Here is a 23,393-nt window from a genome sequence, read left to right on the forward strand (position 1 = left end):
AGGGTAGTAAGATGCTACAGAATCACTAGTCTTCTCTGTGTTATACTGCCTTCCCCATGCCCCCACCCCTACATTATGTGTGCTAATCATAATGCCCCTTTTTCCCCCTTATCCCTCCCTTCCCACCCATCCTCCCCAGTCCCTTTCCCTTTGGTAACTGTTAGTCCATTCTTGGGTTCTGTGAGTCTGCTGCTGTTTTGTTCCTTCAGTTATTTCTTTGTTCTTATACTCCACAGATGAGTGGAATCATTTGGTACTTGTCTTTCTCCGCCTGGCTTATTTCATTGAACATAATACTCTGTAGCTCCATCCATGTTGTTGCAAATGGTAGGATTTGTTTTCTTCTTATGGCTGAATAATTCCATTGTGTATATGTACCACATCTTCTTTATCCATTCATCTACTGATGAACACTTAGGTTCCTTCCATTTCTTGGCTATTGGAAATAGTGCTGTGAGAAACATAGGGGTGCATCTGTCTTTTTCAAACTGGGCTGCTGCATTCTTAGGGTAAATTCCTAGGAGTGGAATTCCTGGATCAAATGGTATTTCTATTTTGAGTTTTTTGAGGAACCTCCATACTGCTTTCCACAATGGTTGAACTAATTTACATTCCCACCAGCATTGTAGGAGGGTTCCCCTTTCTCCACATCCTGGCCAACATTTGTTGTTTGTCTTTTAGATGTTGGCCATCCTAACAGGTGTGAGGTGATATCTCATTGTGGTTTAAATTTTCATTTCGCTGATGATTAGTGATGTGGAGCATCTTTTCATGTGTCTGTTGGCCATCTGAATTTCTTCTTTGGAGAAGTGTCTGTTCAGATCTTCTGACCATTTTATAATTGGATTATTTGCTTTTTGTTTGTTGAGGTGCATGAACTCTTTATATATTTTGGATGTCAACCCTTTATTGGATATGTCATTTATGAATATATTCTTCCATACTGTAGGATATCTTTTTGTTCTACTGATGGTGTCCTTGGCTGTACAGAAGCTTTTCAGCTTGATATAGTCCCACTTGTTCATTTTTGCTTTTGTTTCCCTTGCCCAGGGAGATATGTTCATGAACAAGTTGTTCATGTTTATATTCAAGAGAGTTTTGCTTATGTTTTCTTCTAAGAGTTTAATGGTTTCATGACTTACATTCAAATCTTTGATCCATTTCCAGTTTACTTTTGTGTATGGAGTTAGACAGTAATCCAGTTTCATTCTCTTACATGTAGCTGTCCAGTTTTGCCAACACCAGCTGTTAAAGAGGCTGTCATTTCCCCATTGTATATCCATGGCTCCTTTACCGTATATTAATTGACCATATATGCTTGGATTAATATCTGGACTCTCTATTCTGTTCCACTGGTCTATGAGTCTGTTCTTGTGCCAGTACCAAACTGTTGATTACTGTGGCTTTGTAGTGGAGCTTGATGTTGGGAAGCGAGATCCCCTCTGCTTTATTCTTCCTTCTCAGGATTGCTTTGGCTATTTGGGGACTTTTGTGGTTCCATATGAATTTTTGAACTATTTGTTCCAGTTCCTTGAAGAATGCTGTTGGTATTTTGATAGGGATTGCATTGCATCTATGGATTGCTTTAGACTCAATATTTTTTTTAAATAAACCCTAATTAATGAACTTATGAGACTTGTTTGCTCCTGTGTCAGTTCTCATCTGTAGAACATTGACACTGGAGCAAGTTAGTTCTCTGCCTTTAAAGATAAGTCTTTTTAACTGAGGGCATGATAAAGTTCCCTCAGATTTATCCAGAAACATTATCTTAGAGATTATCTTATATGAATGTCAATTACATTACAATCAAACTAGAAAAAGATATCTTGTAGTAGTCTGTCAGTTCCCACCATAGCTTTTTTTAAAGTATGAACCTTGAGTTAAACAAAGCGGTATGAATTTTTCTACAGTTTTGCAACTGTATGAAAGGGAGGCAATGTACTATAATGTGTAGTGCAGTATAAAAGGCTAATTCATTCTGTACCAACAAGAACTTGGAGTAAAATAACAGTTTTTTTTTTAAGACTTGTCTCATTTTTTTGTTAGGCTGTGACAGTTTTGTCCATTTCCTCATACCTTGGGGTTAACTAGATATTGCTAAATTAATCCCAGAAACTGACTTGTGATTTAATGCCTCTATGGATTGGGTGGACATCTCATTTTATTTAGTTCTTGAAAGTGCTAAGTCCTCTCATAAAGGAAGAATTCTAAGGAATTGTATAAAGTTAACCAGATTCTAATAAGCTTTAAAAATTGTGAAATTTATCATCAGATTTCTTCATATTTAAGCCAAAAATGTTATTATGTGACAAATGCCAAAGTCTTATTTCCAGATTCTCTAGCAGAGATTTTTGTTCATGGCTTACTCTGTATGGCATCCTGTGCTTTAAAGGGTAAACTCTGTACCTTTTGTTAATATTGGGCTTTTACAAACTCAGAAATAATCTAAATGCTGTAATTCGTTTTATAAAATGCCCATGTTTTCGGATATCAGTAAGCAAAGCCTTTAAATTGAACCAATCAGTGTGTAATAGCCTGTACAGCAAAGCAAAAACCTTCAGACTTTAAATTTCATACATAACTTTATTTTTGGCTCAGCTACGTCATTGAAGAACACTTAAAGTAATCTAAAGTATAGCTTAATGTAGTCTCTTATTTTCCACCCCTGGAAAGGTCATAAGCTAAAATACTTTTTAAATCAGCTAACTGAGTATCCAGAAAGATCATTTTCAAGGCAAAAGTACCTCAAGAACAGAGATTAGATAACAAATTGATTTTCTTGTTTGTTAAATTTAGGGATTCTTTGTATTCATTTGCGTAGTAGCTGGAACACTCTGCTCCCCTTCAATAGATTACCTTTTAGCATTTCTATCTTCAAGAAAAATGTTTGCTTGGAATTGAGAGGGGGTTACTTGAAGTCAGTTTATAGTTTGAGACAGTTGATAGGAAAATACCCAGTTGCATTCAAATAGTAGTAGTGACGTTGAACACACTGACATTCAACATGTCTAAGTAGTGGTAAATTTATTCATTAAAAGAACTACTAGTTAGAAAATAAGTATTTGTATACAGATGTACTGTGCTAACTTTGGATTCATTTTAAGTCTGACAAAGTAAGATAAATTTTATCTTTACAATGAAATTATGCTAAGTGCATATGAGAAGCATCTGAGATATTTAGACCCAGGCATTTCATCATAGTATGTGAAACATAGCTCCTTAGAGTGCTTAATTCTTACTTCTTTGTAAAATAATTTACTTATTCCAAAAGGCTTAGAAGGAACTCTGAAAATTACTCTAATTAACTGGCTAGTAAGAGTAAGGAAGTTGCATGATATAGCTGAAGATCTGAGTTAACTCACTAAAATTTTATTTTCATATTTTTTCTAATATTAAGATTATTTGTTTTCAGCCTCCTTCATAGTTATGTTTCAAATTAAGGTTATTAATGTTTTAACCTAGATCACATGATGATAAATTAATTTTTAATTTGGTATTCATACCGAACTCATAAAAACTGGTTTGGTCCTCTTTGATTTCAATATAGAGTACTTTTTCTTTATTGTTAGTTTTTTACTTCTTTGTGGTTGACGGAACCTGTGGCGATCTGGGTTTTTTTTTTATGGTGAAATATGAGGTTCATAGAAAAGAGAACTGCTCTAATTATATATATGAATTTTGACTATATTAATGTAGTTGTAGAACTAACATGTATAAATGACAAGTTAATACTTACTATTCTGAATTGTTCTAAGGAACAGTGACCTGAAGTTATGGCTTATTTTGTGAGCTGCTTGCTCTTTAATAGTAGCTGACCAATTGGATTTAAGTTCAAACTTTGGGGTTAGGTTATCCAACTGAGGCTTTTAAGAATGGAGCAGACCATGTCTGTTCCTTTAGTGAATCAGTTTAATTTTCTCTTTGAATACTCTAATTTAGATAATAGGTTTTATCAATTCTAAATATTTGTGTTGGGAGTTTAATAGGACTGGTGTCAACAATCTATTAAAGGTAAACAAGTATATGTAAAACATTTCACAGATGGTTAAACATTTCAGGGGTTTTATGTTTTAGTTTCAAAAGTTAGTTATGTAGCATCAATACTATAAACCAAAGCAAGTAGGAAATTGACTGATTTGGAGAATCTTCAAGTAGTCTTAAATACTGTAATGTACCAGATTGTTAACCAGGAATTTTTTCCTGTATCTGCTAAATGTATTACTATATTAATGTACTTTTGTATATATAACTGTCTTCTGTACATTCTGTACTTACTACAATGTATATTAAAAGCTGTTTTTCCTGAAGCTGTGAGAGAAAAACAATAGCTGTAACACAGGTCATTTCTATTTTGAGTTCCTTCTTGTACTTGAAAGTAATAGTTCAGTAGTTAAATCTAAATATGTACGTATTGTTGCAATTAAAGCTGGCAGTGTGGCAGAGCTGTCTTTTGCAATTGATAGAATGAAAAGTGTTATTTTGGTTATTAAGGTCTCTTGTAATTTATTTCTTTTGATGTACCATGAATTTTTACAAACCCCACTGCTGTTCACTACTTTATACTTCTGAATCCACTTCTTTTCATGTTCCATCCCATAACATTTAACCACAGAGAAGAATTAGCTCTTTTCTTTTGCTCAGAGTTTGGTTAAGATTCCATAAACTTCTGTTTTGTGAAAACCCCAATTTCCCAGATGTCATTGGCAAATGATTTTTTCCTGTAGAGATCAGATTTCTAGAGAAATTAGTATTCATACTGGAAATTGGGCCTAACTTTTATTTACAAAAAAATCAGATCTATTTTCCACATATATTGATCCACATATATAATTACGTGAAAGAACTGTGTGTGAGCAGTTTTATGTATAGATACAGAAGCAATTAAGGTTTTCAGTAGCAGCTTTATCACTTGCCACTAGAGGAATGTCAGTGGTTGCTCTCTCCTTTGAAAAATGTCTTAGCTGCTTTCCTATTTTTAATTTCAGAGGTGGGAATCGACCTCATTCTCAAAATTCCTTTTGTGATATTAAATACTTTGATTTATTAGTCAAAGGTAAGTTAATTGAGCTTCTTTAATAAAGCAAGTCTTATTCATGCTTTTCTGTAATCTTCAATTTTTAATAAATGTGAGTTAGATATTCAGTCAAATGTGTATGTGTGTGTGTGTGTGTTTTTCTTAGGTTCTGTAGAGCTGTCCTGGCCACTATGATAGCCACTAGCCGTGTGTGCCTATTTAATTAAATGAATTAAAATGATGAATTTAGTTTCTTGTTCCCATTAGTAACTCTTCAAATGCCCAGTAGCCACATATCGTGAGAGGCTACTATTATTGGAAACTACAGGATACAGGACATTTCCATCATCACAGAAAGTCTTATTAAACAGTACTGATTAGAGATTTGATGGTTTATGTAGTGCCCACTATCATTTTACCAGTGACCAGCAATCAGTGACTCAAAACTGCTGCCCACATTTAACTTATTTAGGTGACTGGTGTGAGAGGAACAGCATACTGTATTTCATTTTCCACTTCATTAAAGCCACAACCAAAGTTGGGAACTGGTGGTTCAATGGAGAAATTTCTCATCTATTGACTGTTTTATTTGACTATGAATAAGATTTAACATTTGAATTACATGGAAATTTGGTGCCAGTTTTTTAGTTTTTTTTGTTGCAAACAATGGTACCATGCAGCTCTCTGTGAGTTCATCCTTCTGTGATGCAAAAATAATTTTAAGTGACGATGCTAGGACATGAATTTTTTAAAACTCCATCTTTTTTTTTTGCAATTTTAAAAAATCTGTATTATGTTTTTCCCCTCTTTATTTTGTTCTGCTGTGAATTCAAAACTCCATCTTTTAAGACTGCTTACAAATAAGGAGAAGTGTGAATTTCAGAATAATCTGTCAGAGTGTGTCTTTATTCTTGTGATGTGGGAACCTTAATAGAGTCACTGTTACTTGGGTTTGACAGTCCTCCACCCTCTCAGTCTGGATCTCATGGTAAGTGAGATGTTTATATTATCTGTGTTTCTTGGTAGTAGGTTGATAGAAATTGAGGTACAGTGTTGTATCCCTTTGTAATGGGTAAATAACATTTTTAACATTCCAGTCTATTCATTTGGTCACCAGGATCCCATTATATACTTATTTTTTTCTCTTAAGAACAACAGATAACTGAATTGTGTATTTTCAGCATTGTCTTTGAAAAGTTTTCGAGGACAGTAAAATGAATCCCCACATACCCATGTCTACTTCAGCTCTTCCCTCATGGGCAATCTTTCATTTACCTCTACCCCACACCCACTCACTTTAACTCACAGTGGTACTAAAGGTGACATGTTACTTTTACATATTTAAGTATCAGATTTTTAAAAGATTAGGACACTCCTCTTTTATACATAACTACAACATCATACCTCCCTAAATGAAAATAATTCCTGAATATCCAGTATCTGATTTACTTGCTTGAAATCAAGGCCATAACCATTAGTCTTACTATTTTCAAAATTATTCTGCACTTTGTTAGCACTAAGGTAGAATAGTTATTTTTATTATAGTTTGATAAGTCCTGATGGTGTGTCTTGAGCACATTTTCATTGAACATGAGGTATCTATTGCTTTAAATAAAACACATTGCAGTTGTTTGGACCAGCAGCAAATTCAATTGTTTTCCTTTACTACATTGTTGATAAAGCCATAGAATAATTCGGGTAGATGGCAGAAAAATTACTGTTCAAGTTGAACCAGGTATTTTCTTTCTCAAGTACCTGTGAGTCCAAGAATTTTCTTTTTTAGCCAAAATGGGCCACATGGTGAAGACTTGAATACCAAGTATTTATAAAGAGTTTGGCAAGGGTACTCTGAGGCACATAAGGAAAAATAGATTATCCTTTTATCCCTTAGAAATTAATTTTAGGAAATCTTTTTTTTAAAGGATGTGACTGAGACTATTGGTTTTGGTTTTGTATTTTAACTTACTGGAGTGTATACTTTTCAAATAAATTGTAGAATTTGAGAGCTTGCGGGGACTTTGCAGATCATTTAGCATGGTGGTTCTCAAACCTGAGTGTGCATCAATCCCCTGAATGGCTTGTTAAAACAGATGGCCAAGGCCCCACTCCCAGAGTTTCTGATTCTGTAGGTCTGGGTGGGGCCAGAGAATTTGCATTTTTAACAAGTTCTAGGCATTGTTGATGCTGCTGGTCAACATAGTGCGAGTTAGAACTATTGATGTTGCTCGATCCTTTTTAACTCCCCACCTCCATTTTGCAAATAAGGAAATTTGCATGAAGAGGAAAGTGACTTCTTTGCCCAAAACTGGTTAGTGACATAGTCAAATCAGAATCCAAACTTGAGGTGCCTTATTCATATCCAAAGTCCATGCTCTCTCAGTAAGGCAACTTTATTCTAAGTCTCAAATTTATCTTTTGAAATCGTAGAGTGTCCATCAATCAAAAATACCCATGTATAAGAAAGCAAAATGTGAACAAAAACTAAGGAAAGCAACAGACAATAGGAATAGGCTCACAAGTACTCCATATAATGGAATTATCAGACATGGACTTTTATTTTTAGTTGAGGAATTTTTTTTATTTTTATTGAGGTACATACAATAAAATGCACAAATCCTAGTATATGATTTGATGAGCTTTGGCATGTGTATATACTCATGTAACCATCACCTAGATCAAGATAATCCATTTTTTTCCTCTTCACTCATTTTACCCATCCTCCCACTCCCCTCCCCTATGGTAGCCACCAGTCTGTTCTATGTATTTATGAGTCTTCTTCTATTTTGTTAATTTGTTTTTTTTATTCCACCGATAAATGAAATGCTATTTGTCTTTCTCTGAATTATTTCACTACATAATACCATCTATGTCCATCCATTTGCAAATGGCAAGATTTCATTCTTGTTTATCGCTGAGTAATATTCCATATCTATAGGTAGTACATCTTTACTCATCTATTGATGGACACATAGGTTGCTTCCATAACTTGGCTATTGTAAATAATGGTGTGATAAACAGGAATGCATTTATCTTTTCAGATCAGGGATTTTGTTTTCTTCAGGTAAATTCCCAGATGTGAAATTACTGGGTTGTATGTTATTTATATTTTTCATTTTTTGAGAACCCTCCCTACTGTTTTCCATAGTGGCCGTACCAATTTACATTCCCACCAACACAGACATGGACTTTAAAAACATCCTTAATATGTTAAAGGAGATGAAAGGCAAGATTGAGAATTTAGGGAAAAGTCTAAAAATTGGACAAGAAACTTGAACAGATGCTTCACAAAAGACCTCTGAATGGCCAATGAGCATATGAAAAGGTGCTCAACCTCATTTGTAATTAGGAAAACACAAATTAAAACAATAAGATACCACTATACCTCTGAATAGCTAAAATTAAAAAGACTGACACCACCAAGTGTTCATGAAGGACATGGAGAAATAGGAACTCCCAAAGGCTGCTTATGAAAGTGGATTTTGGTGCAACCAGAAAAGAGCTTGGCATTATCTACTAAAATTGAACCATGTACATGCTCTTTTGTCATAGCAATTTTACCCTTACGTATATACCCAATAGATATGTGTTCATATGTGCCCCAAGCTGCATTATTTGCAACATCTGCATCTGAAAGCAGTCTAAATCTCCATTAACAGAAGAGTGGAAAAATAAAAAATGTGTTATCTTCAGACAAGAGCATACTATTATATATTGTGTAGTGTGCACATAACTGAAAGGAAAGGAGCGACACACAGCAGAAATTCACCGGAGAATTCCGCTTTATTAGGGAAAGGTGCTGGGTTATATAGGAAGGGGCATGGGGTAATTGTGGTGTTACTTCTACGGGGCTGGTGGCTGTTGGCTAGGTGCTGGGATTGGGAGGGGAGCGAGAGGTGATTGGGCTTCAGGTGGCACCGGCGGGAACCGAGGACCCCGAAGAGAAGCCGGAAGTTTGCCATCTTATTGGTGGGGGCCCTTCATTCCCCCCTTTCTCCTCTATGGGGTTGTGGACGTTGCTTTCTCTCTGGCTGCTTCCTGCTGAACAGGGGCAGAGAAGGGAGTGAGGGCTTGAGGATTGGGAGGAAAGGGTTGATAGGACTCCCCACAGTAAGGATGAGTAGATGTGGACTTCTTCAGGTTTGGAAATCAATGAAGGTTCCCTGTAACCATAGGTCGAGGACCTGTTGATTCCAATGGTGCTAAGAGGATATGGGTGTCAGGAGCCAGGCGTCTGCGGCCATTGTTTCCAGGAACAGTTTCCAGTGGAGAGAGGGGTCCATCTCAGCGTGTGGTGAGGAGGTCACGTGAGGGTGAGGGATCTTCTGTGGCCAGTAGCTGGTAGTTCCTGAGTAAAAGCTGGTTGAAAGCTTGATTAGAGATTTTTCCGACTTGGGATTTGATGAACTTTATTATACAGGGTAAGAAGAGACAGGCGAGAAGAATGATTATTATGGGGCCTGCAATGGGCCAGAGCTAGGTGAGGATGGGGTTTGTTAGTATTGAAGAGAATGGGTTGGAATTGGAAGCAGAGTGGAGGCTGGAGGCAAGGTCAGTGAGTTTGGTGATGTCAGTTTCTACAATGCCGGATTCGTTGATGGAATAGCAGCACTCTTCCCGGAGGAAGACGCAGGTGCCGCCCTTCTTGGCTGTAAGCAGATCTAGGGCCCGCCGGTTTTGAAGGGTGACCTTAGCTAGCAAAGTGACCTGTCTTTGGAGAGAGGCTAGGGAATCAGCAGTGGATGTCAGGGCTCCCTCAAGTTTGGCGTTGAGATCTCTAACTGCCCATAGAGAGTGACCCAAGGCTTCTCCCGAAAACCCTGCCCCAATGGCTGAGGTGATCAAAGAGATACCGACCATGATGGGAAGGAAAGCAGCTCTTTTTGTGCACGAGGGCAAGGGAGGTTGGACCTCAAGAAATTCTGCCATGCTGTAAAGTGTAAATTGTGGGATTAGGGTGACGAGAATGCAGGGTGTATCGGAGTTGAGAGGCAGTGAGTTGAAAAGACTGCCATTACACCAAAAGAAGTGTCCCGGTTGCGTAAAAGTCTTAGAGCCGGAGGTAGGGGTGTAGATAGAGAGGCAATGAAGTGCACAGGAGGGGGGTGGAGTTGGGCCTACACAGTGGTGGATGGTGAGATTATCTGTGTATTCTGATTCCCATAGGGGTATGTCTGCCAGGGGGCAGAGGGGTTGTCTTTCTGCATGGAAGGAATAGTTGGAAATATTAACGGGCACGGCGGCCAGCGGTGTGGACTGTAGTGATGCGCACAAGAAACAATTGGCAGTGTTGAGGGTGTGGTTGAGAAAGATGGTGGTGTCCTGAATGAGCTGTAACAAAGAGTAGGAGAAATGGGAAGAGGGGCGGGGATAAGAAGATGAAGAGGCGCCGTCAAGAGTTTGGATAATGACTTTTTCGGAATGTCTGATATCTGATGCAACTTGAGAGATCTGGGAATGAGAGAGAACATACTTTTGAGAGATATGAAGGGTACTGTGGGGGGTCGAGGACCCCCCGTAGTAAACTGAGGCTGTGACTCCAGCAGCCCATCAAGAGTCCCAGTGATCTGGGATTGATAAGGAGAATGAGCCGTTGGGATATTTCATGAAACGGTTGAAAGAGTAATACTGTGGGTACTGGAAGTTACTCATGTAGTGAATGGCGCAAGACTAGTAGAGACATCTCCCGTAGGTATCTGGCCATCGCCTGCAATAGGCTTGTTTTTGGTCATAGAGGAAGCAGAGGTAGGGAGAATAAGGGTAGCTGCTAGTGAACACTTCGGTGGAGGGAGGAAAGTCGAGGTATAAAGGCTCAGAACAGCTTTTCAGAGGGCAGTCTGGTGTGGCAATGAGGGCAGTAACTTTTGTTTGATGCTGTGTGTAAGTCTGTCTGACTTTGAATCGCCATACAAAGGAGGCTGGGGTGGCGGGGAAGACAATAGGAATGAGGATAAAAAGCGAGAGGGCAGTAAAGGAGGAAAAAGTCATGATTCGGATATGGATGGCAAAGGAGGTGAACAGGATTTTGGAGGAAAGAGGACAGTAAGGTCAGGAGTCTGGAGGGAGGGAGAGTCTATAAAGTTTTGTAGGTTAAGAGATCTTTTAGGTGATGTGAGGACAGAATGGTAAGGGGCGCCCTGAATGTCAGTTTATGAACGTCTTTCTGCAAGAGCTGTCTAGCAGCTAATGCTCATAGGCAGGGGACCCATCCCCGAACTGTGGGGTCTAATTGCTTGGAGAGATAAGCTACTGGGGCAAAGGATGGGCCATAATATTGGCCTAGGACTCCTAGAGCTTGACTGGACCTCTCATGAATGTATAATGAGAAGGGTTTCGACAAATCAGGGAGATGGAGAGCTGGAGCTTTCACAAGGGCTTGACGGAGCTTAATGAAGAAGTGTTGGGGTGAGGATCATAATGGTTCTTCAGGGGGTCCCTTGCTGAGGTCATATAGGGGTCTTGCCAACAGGGAGAAGTTAGGGATCCACACTCTAAAATACCCAGCCAGGCCTAGAAAGGAAAGGATTTCTGTCTTGGTTTTGGGAACGGGCAGGTCAGAGAGGAGTCGTTTTCTGTCTAAGGTAATGGACTTTCTTTGTTGAGACAGAAGGAATCCAAGGTAAGTGACAGAAGGGGAAGAGATTTGAGCTTTGACAGGGGATACCCGGTAACTTCTGGAAGCTAGAAGGTTAAGTAGAGAGGCAGTGTCAAGTTGAGACTGTTCCCACGAGGGACTGCAGAGTAGAAGATCATCTACATATTGTAATAAAGTGGACTCGGAGTGATCATGATGAAACTGTTTGAGGTCCTGAGCTAGAACTTGTCCAAAAATATGGGGACTATCTCGGAAGCCTTGTGGCAAAACTGTCCAAGTGAGTTGTTCAGAATGTCTTGTGTATGGGTCTATCCAGGTGAAGGTGAAAAAGTCTTGGGAGGAGGGGTCCAGAGGGATAGGAAAAATGCATCTTTGAGATCTAGGACTGAGAAGTGGGAGGCCAAGGCAGGGATCTGCGATTAAAGGGTGTATGGATTTGGAACTAAGGGATGGATAGGGACAACGGCCATGTTGATGAGGCGAAGGTCTTGGACAAGGCGGAAAGATCCGTTGGTTTTTTTAACAGCTAATATGGGGTTATTAAACGGGGAGTGAGTGGGTCTGAGGTAATTTTTGTTCAAGAGATCTTGAATGATGGGTTGGAGGCCTATGAGGGCTGAAGTGGTTAGGGGGTATTGGGCGTGACAGATATACTGAGAGGGGTCATGTAATTTGATAGAGGCAGGGGGACATAGGGCCACGGAGGGGCTTGTAATGTCCCAAACTTTGGGATTTACAGGGTGCATGAGGGCAGAACCGGAGCTTTCATTGGGTAGAGGGGGGTAATCGTCTATGAGGGCCATCAGAAAGGGAGTACTGGGGGCTGTGGGAGTGGATATAGTTATGGAAACGTGGAGGAGGGAAAGGATGTCTCGTCCTAGTAAAGGGATGGGACACTGGGGCATAACCAGGAAGGAGTGGGAAAAAGGTATGGGATTGTCTAGGATTGTGCATAAAAGGGTGGTGGGGGTTAATGGGAAAATCTGTTTACCTCCTACCCCGACTATAGGAGTAATGGCTGGCATGGTAGGGCCCCGGTATTCTCGCAAGACTGAGAAGGTGGCTCCTGTGTCTAGGAGGAAGGAGATGGGGCAACCGTCTACTGTTAAAGTAACCCTGGGCTCCTGTTTGGTGATGGAAATGGTCGGGCGAGAAGCCCCCGGGCCCCGTCAATCTTCTTCTGCCAGCCCCACTACGGCGGGCTTAGGATGGGGATTGTTCATCCAGCCTCCCCTTCAGGTGGTTGGGCAATCAGACCCTTAGTGGCCCTTTTTGTGGCATCTGGGGCATGGGGTGGTAGGAGATCTGGGGGATGGGCACACCCTTGACCAATGTCCCTCTTTTCCGCACTTGAAACAAGCTCCTGGGGGGGGGGGCTTGTTTGTAGAGGGGCGCCCAGGTTGTGGTTTTATCAGCTGGGCCAACATTTGGAAATTGGCCTGATCAGCCTTTTGTTTACGGTGTTCTTTCTCCTCCTCCCGGTTATGGAAGACTTTAAAGGCCACTGTTAGGATCTCAGTCTGTGGGGTAGCGGGGCCCTGTTCTAACTTTTTTAGTTTAGCTTTAATGTCGGGGTAGCTTTGAGCTAGGAAGTATGTCATAAGGACATGTCTTCCTTCAGGTGTTTCTGGGTCCAGGCTGGTATACTGTAATAGGGCTTGAGTGAGTCTGTCTAAGAACTTGGAGGGGGTTTCATCTCTCTTTTGAATTATGTCTTGGAGCTTTTGAAAATTGACTACTTTAAGAGCTGCCTTTTTCAGACCTGCTATTAAGCAGGAGGCAAAAATATCTTGAGAGCGGAGACCCATGGCGGTGTTATAATCTCAGTGTGGGTCTTGTTCAGGGACAGCAGTGGGGCCAGGGGGATAGGTGGGGTCAGTCCTGTGGGTTTCGGTAGTGTGCATTTGGGCAAAGTCCCAAACTCGTCTACGCTCTTCAGGGAGGAGAGTATTGGCCAGGAGCATGAAAATGTCATGATGTGTGAGGCTATAAGACTGGAGGGTCCATTGAAACTCCCTGATGTATGTCGTGGGATCAGTGGAAAAGGAACCTAGGCATTTCTCTAGTTGGGCTAAATCTCCTAAGGAGAAAGGAACATGAATGCGCACAATGCCTTTGGGTCCTGCTACCTCCCGGAGGGGGGCGATAATTTTGGGAGGCCCTCGGGACCGAGTCTGAGGGGTACTGAAGGGTTCTGGCTCAGTCTGTGGGGGAGTGACGTGGTCTAGCTGCTCCTAATCGAGCAGGTCCTGAAGTGTGGAAGGGGGTCAAAGAAAATAAAGATAGAATCAGACCCACATGTCACCAGCTAGCAGCCCAGCTGCTTGCCTTTGCCGCTCTAGTTGGCCTTGAACTCATGACTCTGAGGTTAAGAGTCCCATGCTCTACTAACTGAGCTACAGCAGGTCTCCAGTTAATTGCTTATGAAATGCATAAACAGAATGTTCTTTGTTCTCCATTCCTGCCACATTGGCAAGTGGGGGAAGGGCATAGCTAGAAGCAGGGGCGGTGTTTCTACACATCTTCAAGGTCTCCCTATTTTCAGAGTGAGGAGTCTTGGCTCATCTTCGAGGACAAGATATGTTTTTGTGGACAGATAACTTCTAAGGACTGCACTGGTTGTTCTCTAGCTTGTGCTTTCCCATGCTGCGTTCAGACATGGGGGAAGGTGCTTTCCCATTCTCCCTACAAACATGTGAGAAGACAAAAGTGGTCCTTAACAGGGGGTTGTTCTCTAGCTTGTGCTTTCCATGCTGCGTTCAGACATGGGGGAAGGTGCTTTTGCATTCTCCCTACAAACATGTGAGAAGACAAAGGCGGTCCTTAACAGGGGAGAAACAGGTGATGAGGGCAAAGACAGAGGAGGCCCCCGGGACTTAGTTAAAGGGGGGGCTTAAAGGCTCAGGCTTAATCTGGGGGGGATGAAGGCGGAGGAGGTGAGATGGGGGAGGTGATGGTGGGGGAGGAAGGGAGAAGGGCTGTTGTAGGAGAAGAAGGGGAAGGGAGTGAACGGGAGGCTTCTGCGGGGGTGGCGGCTTGCAGGCTAGGAGAACTTGGGAGGGGCGGGGGTAGGAGGAGGCGGAAAGCTTCGATATAGGGAATCTCCTTCCATTTTTTCAGGCGCTGGCAGTAGTTAAAAAGATCTTGAGTGATGTTAGGATCAAGAGTTCCCCCTGTGGGCCATTGGTTGTTATTGTCTAGGGGGTATGTCGGCCAATCTTGGGAGCAATATTTACGGAGAAGTTTTGGTTTTATATCAGGCGTCAGGGAGAGGGTAGCCAGATGCTTAAGCAGGCATTCAAGAGGTGAACTTTCAGGGAGAGATGAGGAGGCTCCCATGGCTAAAGGACAGAGAAGGAGACAAACAGGGGAAGATGAACGGAGATCCTCAGACTGGGAGCAGACCGCAAGGAGACAAAGGACGTCCCCGATGATCCTTGGTGGTCTGCAGAAACTCGTATACAAGTCGGAATTTCTTAGGAAGTGTGGGTCGTCACCCAGACTTCCCTAAGAAGGCAGTTTGCTGGAGTCACGAGGTACCTAGCACTAGGAATTTTCGGCAGACAGAACAGATTTTGGCGGATGGAACAGAAGGAGGAGGGGGAAAAGGGAGCGTTCTCATCTGCAAAGGAGTCACCTCATTTATGGCTGTTGGAGGAGGAGCCTGAGGGTCCACCACAGCCGTGAGGGCCTGAGGCGGGGAGAGTTCCCTCCTCATCCCTGAGCGTCAGGTCCTTGCCGGATGATCATGGTCAATGGCACTGCAATAGCTCGGGAAAGAGTGGCCCACTCCAGGGGGAAAACTTACCTAAAGGCCAGAGAGGAGTGGTGAGTGTGATGAGCCAGCGCCGGAAAAAGAGGATGAGGGCAAGCTGCTGCTGGTGTCGGGGGGAAGACGGGGCCCAGTTGGAGTGTCCCGTCTCCCGGGTTTTGGCACCAATGAAAGGAAAGGAGTGACACACAGCAGCAATTCACTGGAGAATTCCGCTTTATTAGGGAAAGGTGCTGGGTTATATAGGAAGGGGCATGGGGTGATTGTGGTGTTACTTCTACGGGGCTGGTAGCTGTTGGCTAGGTGCTGGGATTGGGAGGGGGGCAAGTGGTGATTGGGCTTCAGGTGGTGCCGGCGGGAACCGAGGACCCCGAAGAGAAGCCAGAAGTTTGCCATCTTACTGGTGGGGGCCCTTCAATAACTACATGGGTGAATTCCACAGTAAGAAGATGGAACAAAAGAATCTAGATGCAAAAAGAGTTTCCATTTATATGAAGTCCAAAACCAGGCAAAACTAATCTCTGCTGTTACAATTGAGGGTGATGGTGGCCTTTGGAGAAGAAAGTTGTTACAAAGAGAGAGCATGGGGGAGCATTGGTGCTGGTAAGGTGTTGCTTCTTGACCTGGGTGGTGGTTACACATTTGTAGTGACATTATAACAATATATTTAGCTGAACATTTATTTCCTGTTAAACTTTACAATAGAAAATTAAATGTCTATACATTTTCCATTTCTAAGCTAATTTCACTCACTGTTCATCTGACACTCTAAAATAGCCAATTTGGCTCTCACAACCTCCTCACTTCCTCTACGAAACTTTTCCTAATTCCTCCCCATAGAATTGTAGATTCCTTTCTTTGGGCCCTTATTGTAACATAATGCTTGTAATTGTTATTCTTCTGTGTTGTTTCCTACTAAAAAATTGTAAACCCCTTAAGGATAAAGACTTATGTTTTTATCCCCAAACTGAGTGGAGTGCCTGGTGCAACAGGCATTTAATATATATTTGTTGGAAGAATAAGTTGCAAATATTATCTGTGTGAGTTACATACAGACACTAGTACTGAAGAAGGTAAAATATCCTGCCCAAGATCACACAGCTACTAAACGGTTGGATTGGGCTTGGATCCAGTACCATCTGATTCTAAAGTTGGTGATTCTGTCCTCCACAGTGGCAGGTTCTCTGTGTAATCTTACTTAATCTTCACTACATCTTCATGACCTCAGTAGTAGCATCATCCCCTTTTTACAGAGGCTGCTGAGGCTTAGGGCTCAATAACCTGTTGAAGATCACACCCCCAGGAGGTAGAGCTGTGATGCAAATTCAGATTTCCCTAGTTCTTAAAGCCCTTGCTCTTAACACTACATCATAATACATTAAGGATGTACTTCATAATACATTTAGAGTACATAGGTACATAGTACCTCAATATTTTTAGATTGCTTCCTGTCAGAGCAGAGCACAAAAACATTTTCATTTCAGGGCTTGGTACCCAGAAGGCTCCTATTCTAATATTATTTTGCTTCTTTTAAGGTGTTATCTTTTTCCCAAAAAGTTCACAAATGACATTTTTATGTTCAAAACCTCCATGTTACAGATGGTGGCTAACAGAACTCTGGACCAGACCCAGGTTTGAATTTGGGCTTATTATGTAATCTCCTCTCCAAACCTCTATTTCTTGATCTCTAAAATGGGGCAAGTTTATAGTACTTACTTCGTAAGGTTGTTGTGTGGATTAGTGCCTTACTGTAGATTTGTTACTGAATCATTATTGTTGATGACACTACTTTAAGTTCCTGTTTTATAGAAAGGAAAAGAGAAGCATAGGAAGGATAAGGCATTTCTTTGTTCTAGGTTGTATTCTCCAACAATGTTTTATTTGAGGAACAAGTGAACTTGTGGAACAAAAGTGGATTTTGCCCCAATTTTTTTTTAAAGGATAAACTCTGTTAACAAACGCTGTTTTCATCATTTTCCTACTCACTAACCAAATGACTTTTTGTCTGGCATTTTGGACCATGCACATCCTCATCTCAGCCTCTGTGGCTTTGCATCTGTTCCCTTCATACCTTCCCATTCCTCCAATGACAGGGCTCGTTGTTCCCTAACCAGGACCCCAGACTATGAGCTGGCTGCTGCCCTCTGGCTCCCATCAAAGTCAGGTCATTGATTCTTTTACTCTAGTCTTCTTACCTGGAAAACTGTTTTCCCTTCTTATCCATGGCCAAGTCCCTTAAGACCTGACTGAAGATTCTGTCTCACAAGTGTCTCACTCACGTAATCAACAAATATTTTTTTCAGTGGCCACTCAGTGGAGAGAGTGAAATGAGAGAGACAGACAAGACCTGCTTTCTTTCCAGGAACTTATATCCTGGGGGTGAGGGAGAAAGAGAGAGGGAGAAAAGGAAACAAATAGGATAATTTCAGGTACTCAAAAGCACTGTGAAGAAGATAAAATCAGGCAATGTGATGGAGAGTGATTGGTGAATGGGTCACTTAAGACTGGGGAAGACTGAGGAGAAATTCAAGCTTTGTCTTAAAAGACAAGATTAGGAGGCAGTCATGCATTCCTAGCAAAGGGAGCTGCTAGAGCAAAGAGAGCCCAGAGAATGGTATTACATACAAAGTAGGTGCTTTGCAGATTCCTGTTGAACGCAAAAGGATGGCTGTCTATTACCATCACTTGTCAAGTTAAAATATGAGTACTCTTTCTTTAGGCAAAATAGCTTATGATTGGAAAAAATTTCCTTCCCATACAAACACGGTAATTGATCACACCAGATTTAACTTAATACTCACCAAGACAAGACAAAGGAGAACTGCTAAGGCCACCAAATAGATCTTGCCTGCCACCAGCCACTTCCTATGCATTTATTCACCAAGCCTTGTGGCCTTGCCAAGGTCCAGCTGGACTCCTGGGGACACAACCATGAAGTGCACTTTACAGGGCACCCACTTCCTAGGAACAAGATGCTCTTTAGGCTAGGTGTTTCAGGCTACATGAGAATGCTGTCCAGCAGCATCCAGTGGTTCCCTAAGAGGGTTGTTCCCAGGGAGCAACATAGAAAATGAGTCCCTTTATAGGTAGGTTAGTTGCCAACACGATATATCAACAGAATTGCTACAAGTCTCCTTTACCTCCTCTCTCTCTTTCTCCACTTCTCAGTAGCTCCCTCTCCTTTCCTCCTGTCTGCTGAGGATTGAAATTCTATCTTAGGTCATTCCTGCATTTAATTCCTAGAATCTCTGCTAAAAAGCTTATATGATTAGTCAAATTTTCCTAAGATTACACAGCTTGGGCACGGGACCAGGCTTCCCAGTAAGCTTTGGAATGTAGAGACAGAACAGGCAGCAACACTTCTGCGGCTGCGGAGGCTCTGCCTCTCATGGTTGGGCAACAGAAGAGCAGTAAGTCATAAAAAGTGAGATGAGCAATATTTGTCTTTGACACTACCACTCTCTTTTCTGTAGACCCTTCCTTACATCCCCACGCAAACTTGAAATTGCAAGTTGCTTAGAAAAGGAAAAAGGATCCCCAGGCTCCATGCCTAGGAATTCTGATACAGCAGATCCAAGTGGGCCCTAGGAACTTGTATTTTTATACATTTCTCCAAGTAATTCTGCTGCTTGTCTTCCTATGACCACACTGGGACTCACTAATTTAAGGCCATACAGGTGACTGAGGGGCAAGTAGGACTGAGGCTTTGCAGCTGGGTTTGTGCATTTGGGTTCAGGTTGCTACTGAATCTGGATAAATCATCTCCAGCAAAATATACCAAACTGGGTACTCACTGGTCAGAGCAATGATTTCTACCACCATAGCAGCCATGTTTGAGGAAGGCACTGGAAGCCCTGTCAGGGTGGGGACTGGGAGGAGAGTGGGACAAAGTGTCTGCCACTAGACAACTGCACATATACCAAAGGGGGAGATGCAGAGAGTGGGATGGTTATCAATTCCAGAGGGGCTTTTCCTGCCCAGAGATAAAGGAGCATAGGCACCTTCCTGAGCATGTGTAGCTATTAAAGTAGTGTTATAATGCAGAAAAGACTGGACGGTTGCTGGGGTGAGAGGGGCAGAGTCATGGATGGAACTAAGAAGGGGCAGGAGTGGAGTGTGAACCTATGATGCTCTAATCCCAAAGCCCAGGCTTTGAATCTCTAACAGCAAGTTACATCTTCACTTAAACTGATGCCTTTTTCTGTCATCTCTGCCTGAGGAAATCCTGCCCATTTCAAATGCATTCTCCTCTGTGAAGCCTTCCCTGATTTCATGCACTCCTTCTCTAACAGGTGTCAGCCCTTTGCTGCTATGAGTTGGGAAATGTGGGAGATCCAGGCCTCTGATGGGTCAGAGCAGTGTATTAGAATTTCAACCACATGGTAACCATGTTTGGGAGGAGAGGGCTTCAGTGGAGGTGGGAATACCCCACTGAACTAAAAAGGAGCCTTTTCTGTCCACAGAGCAATGAGGATAGGCCACTGTAGAGAAAATGGAAGCTCCATGGCCAGGATTCCCACTTGAACCTGGCCTGCTTGCCCACTGTGCATATGCAGTGCTCGCAGGTGCAGCCTTACACATGTGTTCGCAGTGGGCTACTGTGGACTCTATATAAAGAGCTCTGCGAAGAGGTGGCCGGGAGGCCTGGAGGCCAAGATGAGCTTGCTGCTAGCAGAGTTGCCCTGAGGCGGACAGGATTCTAGTGCTTGCCCTGCCACCAAGAGAATAAAGCTGGGTATAAACCCATCTACCCACAACGTTCCTTTGTCATTTCCCTGTCTCACCAAATCCCGAATCCTGAGTGAATTTGCTGGGGGATGAAACCCTCAGGTGAGAGACACCACCCTCTGTCTGCATGTGCAGTTGGAAGAGTGTTATATGACACCATAGCTGGGGAGCTGTGTGTAGATGGAATGGTAGCAAGAATGCCACAGAGGAAAAATCACCTGAGCCACATATTGTTGACTGATGGTTTTAACAGATCTCAGGCATCTGCATCTTAAACAAGTGCCTCATGTTTCTGATGTGGATAGTCAACGGAGCACTCTGAGAAGCGTGGCTCAAAGTAAGGTGCCCTGGGTCATTTTGGCTGCACATCACCTGGGAAGTTTCAAAACTAACAATGGCCAATGGCCCCACCTAAGACCAAAGAAATCAGAATTCTTGGGGAGTGGACCCAGGCAGCAGATTTTAAAACTCCCGTGGTGATTCCAGTATGCAGCAACAGTTGAGAACCAGTGATCTGAGTGATAGCATGTCATTTCTCCGAAGGGCTAGTGAGAAGTGGAGAGAATCTGAGAGGCTGAAAAGTAAGTACATTAAGAAGACAAGTGTATTTCATTGTGATTTTGTACTTTAATATGCCTCATACTTTCAGGCTAATTTTTCTTAAGCATTACTCTTTAATCCCTCTGCTATTTGAGGAACTCTGAGAAAAATGCAGTTCTATTCAATAAACATGCATTAGTTGGCAACCATGGATGCTCTCTTGACCCTGAAGTAACTATAAAGATCATACTAATAATGACATTTTCCTGTGTGCTTAGCTACATGCAAAGCTCTCTCTTCACATTTCTTCATTTAATTTTTATTGCAACCCTCTAAAGTAGGTGCTATTATTGTTCCCATTTTACAGATACTGGCATTGAGGCATGGAAGGGTTAAGCAATTAGCTCATATCACACAGCTGTAAGTTATAGAGCTGGGATTTGAACCCTGGCAGCAAGACTCCTAAACTCACTAGCCACAAAGGGCTACTGAGTATTTGAAATGTAGTTCGTCCAAACTGAGATGTACTGTAAGTTTAAAATACACACCTGGTTTCAAAGGCTTAGTATGAAGGAATATAAAATCTCAATATTTTTATATTACATGTTGAAATGCTAGTAATCGATGAATTAAAATATGATTGCAGTTAATTTTACCTGTGTGTTTACTTTTCTAATATGGCTACAAGAGAATTTAAAATCATATGTGGCTCACATTATCTTTTCTTTGCACAGAGCTGCTTCTATGACTGCATGCTAAACCATGACTGAATCAGAGATTAAGCATACGGTTTACACTGTCAAGAAACTTGCAGTTTGAGTAGGAAGGATATAAGAATAAAATATTCTAAAATTGTATTATAATTAAGTGCTATGAAAGAGAAAGGCTTTCTAGTGTGTTATGTGGAAGGGGCAGCATTTAAGCTGATCTGCAGAAAGATTAATAGTGAAAATGAAGATAAGGGGAAACATGTTTATTTGGAAAAAATCTGGTAGTCTAGTTTGGGGAATAGGTCATAGCAAAGAGAGTAGAAGAGGCTGGATAAATAAGTGAGGATCCATACCTGGCAGGCCTTGAATACCAGGCCAAGGAGTTGGGACTTTATGTTGTCCATTCTTGGGAGCTGTTGACAGGTTTCAAGCAAATGTGTCTGTCTTGCCAATGGATTTCAGCCCCAGGCAACTTTGCTATGGATTCAGTGTGACCAAAGAAAATGACAGCAAAATGTTCTTGGGGTGAAAGGGTTATACCCAACTTTATTCTCAGGTGGCAGGTCAGTCACTAGAATCCCATTCACTCAGAGCGAGTCTGCATGCAGCAAGTCATCTCTGTCTCTGGGCCCCTCTGTCTGCACAGCTGTCCTCTGGGCTTCTCTGCACAGCCATACCACAGAGTTGTCCTCTGGGCCTCTCTGCACAGTCATCCCACACAGCCATTCTCTGGGCCTCTGTCTTTGGTGCTGCCACCACTCCAGCCTCTGCTCTGCTCTCCTGCAGCCTTGCAGCCCTGCCACCGTGTGGTGCCCAGAGAACTGGGCGGAGCTCTGTTTATAGAGTCAATAGCCATGTATTGCCCACAGGTGTGCAGTGAGCTAGTCAACCACAGCCAGGTGAGAATCCTGGTCACAGGAACTCTCATTTTATCCACAGTGTCATAAGATGACTTGGTTTTAGGAATGTTAGCCATGCAGCTATATTGTGAAGTAGCAGTGGAGATGAGGTTGGAGCCAGAGAAACTGGTGGGAGAGAAGAGTTAGAAGGCTATGTCAGTAATTCAGGGAAGAACTAATGATCAACTGAACTAGATTTTTGACAGTAGGAATTGAGAAGTCCTGGGCTAATTTGGAAAACACTGCTGAAGCAGGATCATTAGATTTGGCAGTAGTTCAGTTCAAGAGCCAGAGAATGAGGCAAGTATGATTCAGTAAATGCAAACAGGAGAGTTCCCAAGTTTTGGGGACTGACAAAGCAGGTCAAATGGATCAGGGATTCCTGGGTTCTAGACAAAACATGACTTAAATGGTTAACCTTAGAGTTCAGGCTGGCCCAGAGGGAAATGAGGACTAGCAGGAGGGAAAGAAGAAGAAATGCAAGGCTTGAATTTCTGTGACATGGGGAAGCCACTTCACTCTTTGGCTTCATTTTTCCTGTCTGAAAAGGAGAGATTGAACCAGATGATCCTTAAGGGTCATTCTGAGGCCAATATTCATTATAGCACAGGATGTATTGATGTATTGATAGAAGAGGATGTCAATAGGACATAATAGGGCATTACCTTAGGTACCATCTCTGTTTTTTCTCAAGATCTGTTTTTTTAGCTGCTTTTTTCCCCCTTGAGCTTGTGATCAATTCTCTCCAAAGAAAGTTTCCTATTGCAACAAATTTATAGATACTAAATTTGATGAAAGGAAGGAGCAAAAAAGGAGAGCTTGTGAAATTAAAGATGATTTAAATATTTTGCTGCCCAAGAAGCTACAATGAGTAAGATACAAAGGGAAAAATACATAGCTTAACTACAAGGAGTTACCGAACCCAAAGTGATTAGCATGAGTTTAAAGCTTTCAGGCATTTCATTCTTGCTGATTCTAAACAGAATCAATCTGTAAAGGCCTATAGTGCTCAGTTTAAATTACTTACAGCAAGTGTCGCCTTTCAGGGCCTGCTGTTCTTTCAACTGCGCTTTGCATATACAAAACAGATTAATGTGGATAGAAATAGTGGTAAATTAGGCCAGTTTACCATTGTATC

The sequence above is a fragment of the Manis javanica genome, chromosome X (genome assembly GCF_040802235.1).
Source record: "Manis javanica isolate MJ-LG chromosome X, MJ_LKY, whole genome shotgun sequence".
In the NCBI taxonomy this organism is placed as follows: Eukaryota; Metazoa; Chordata; class Mammalia; order Pholidota; family Manidae; genus Manis; species Manis javanica.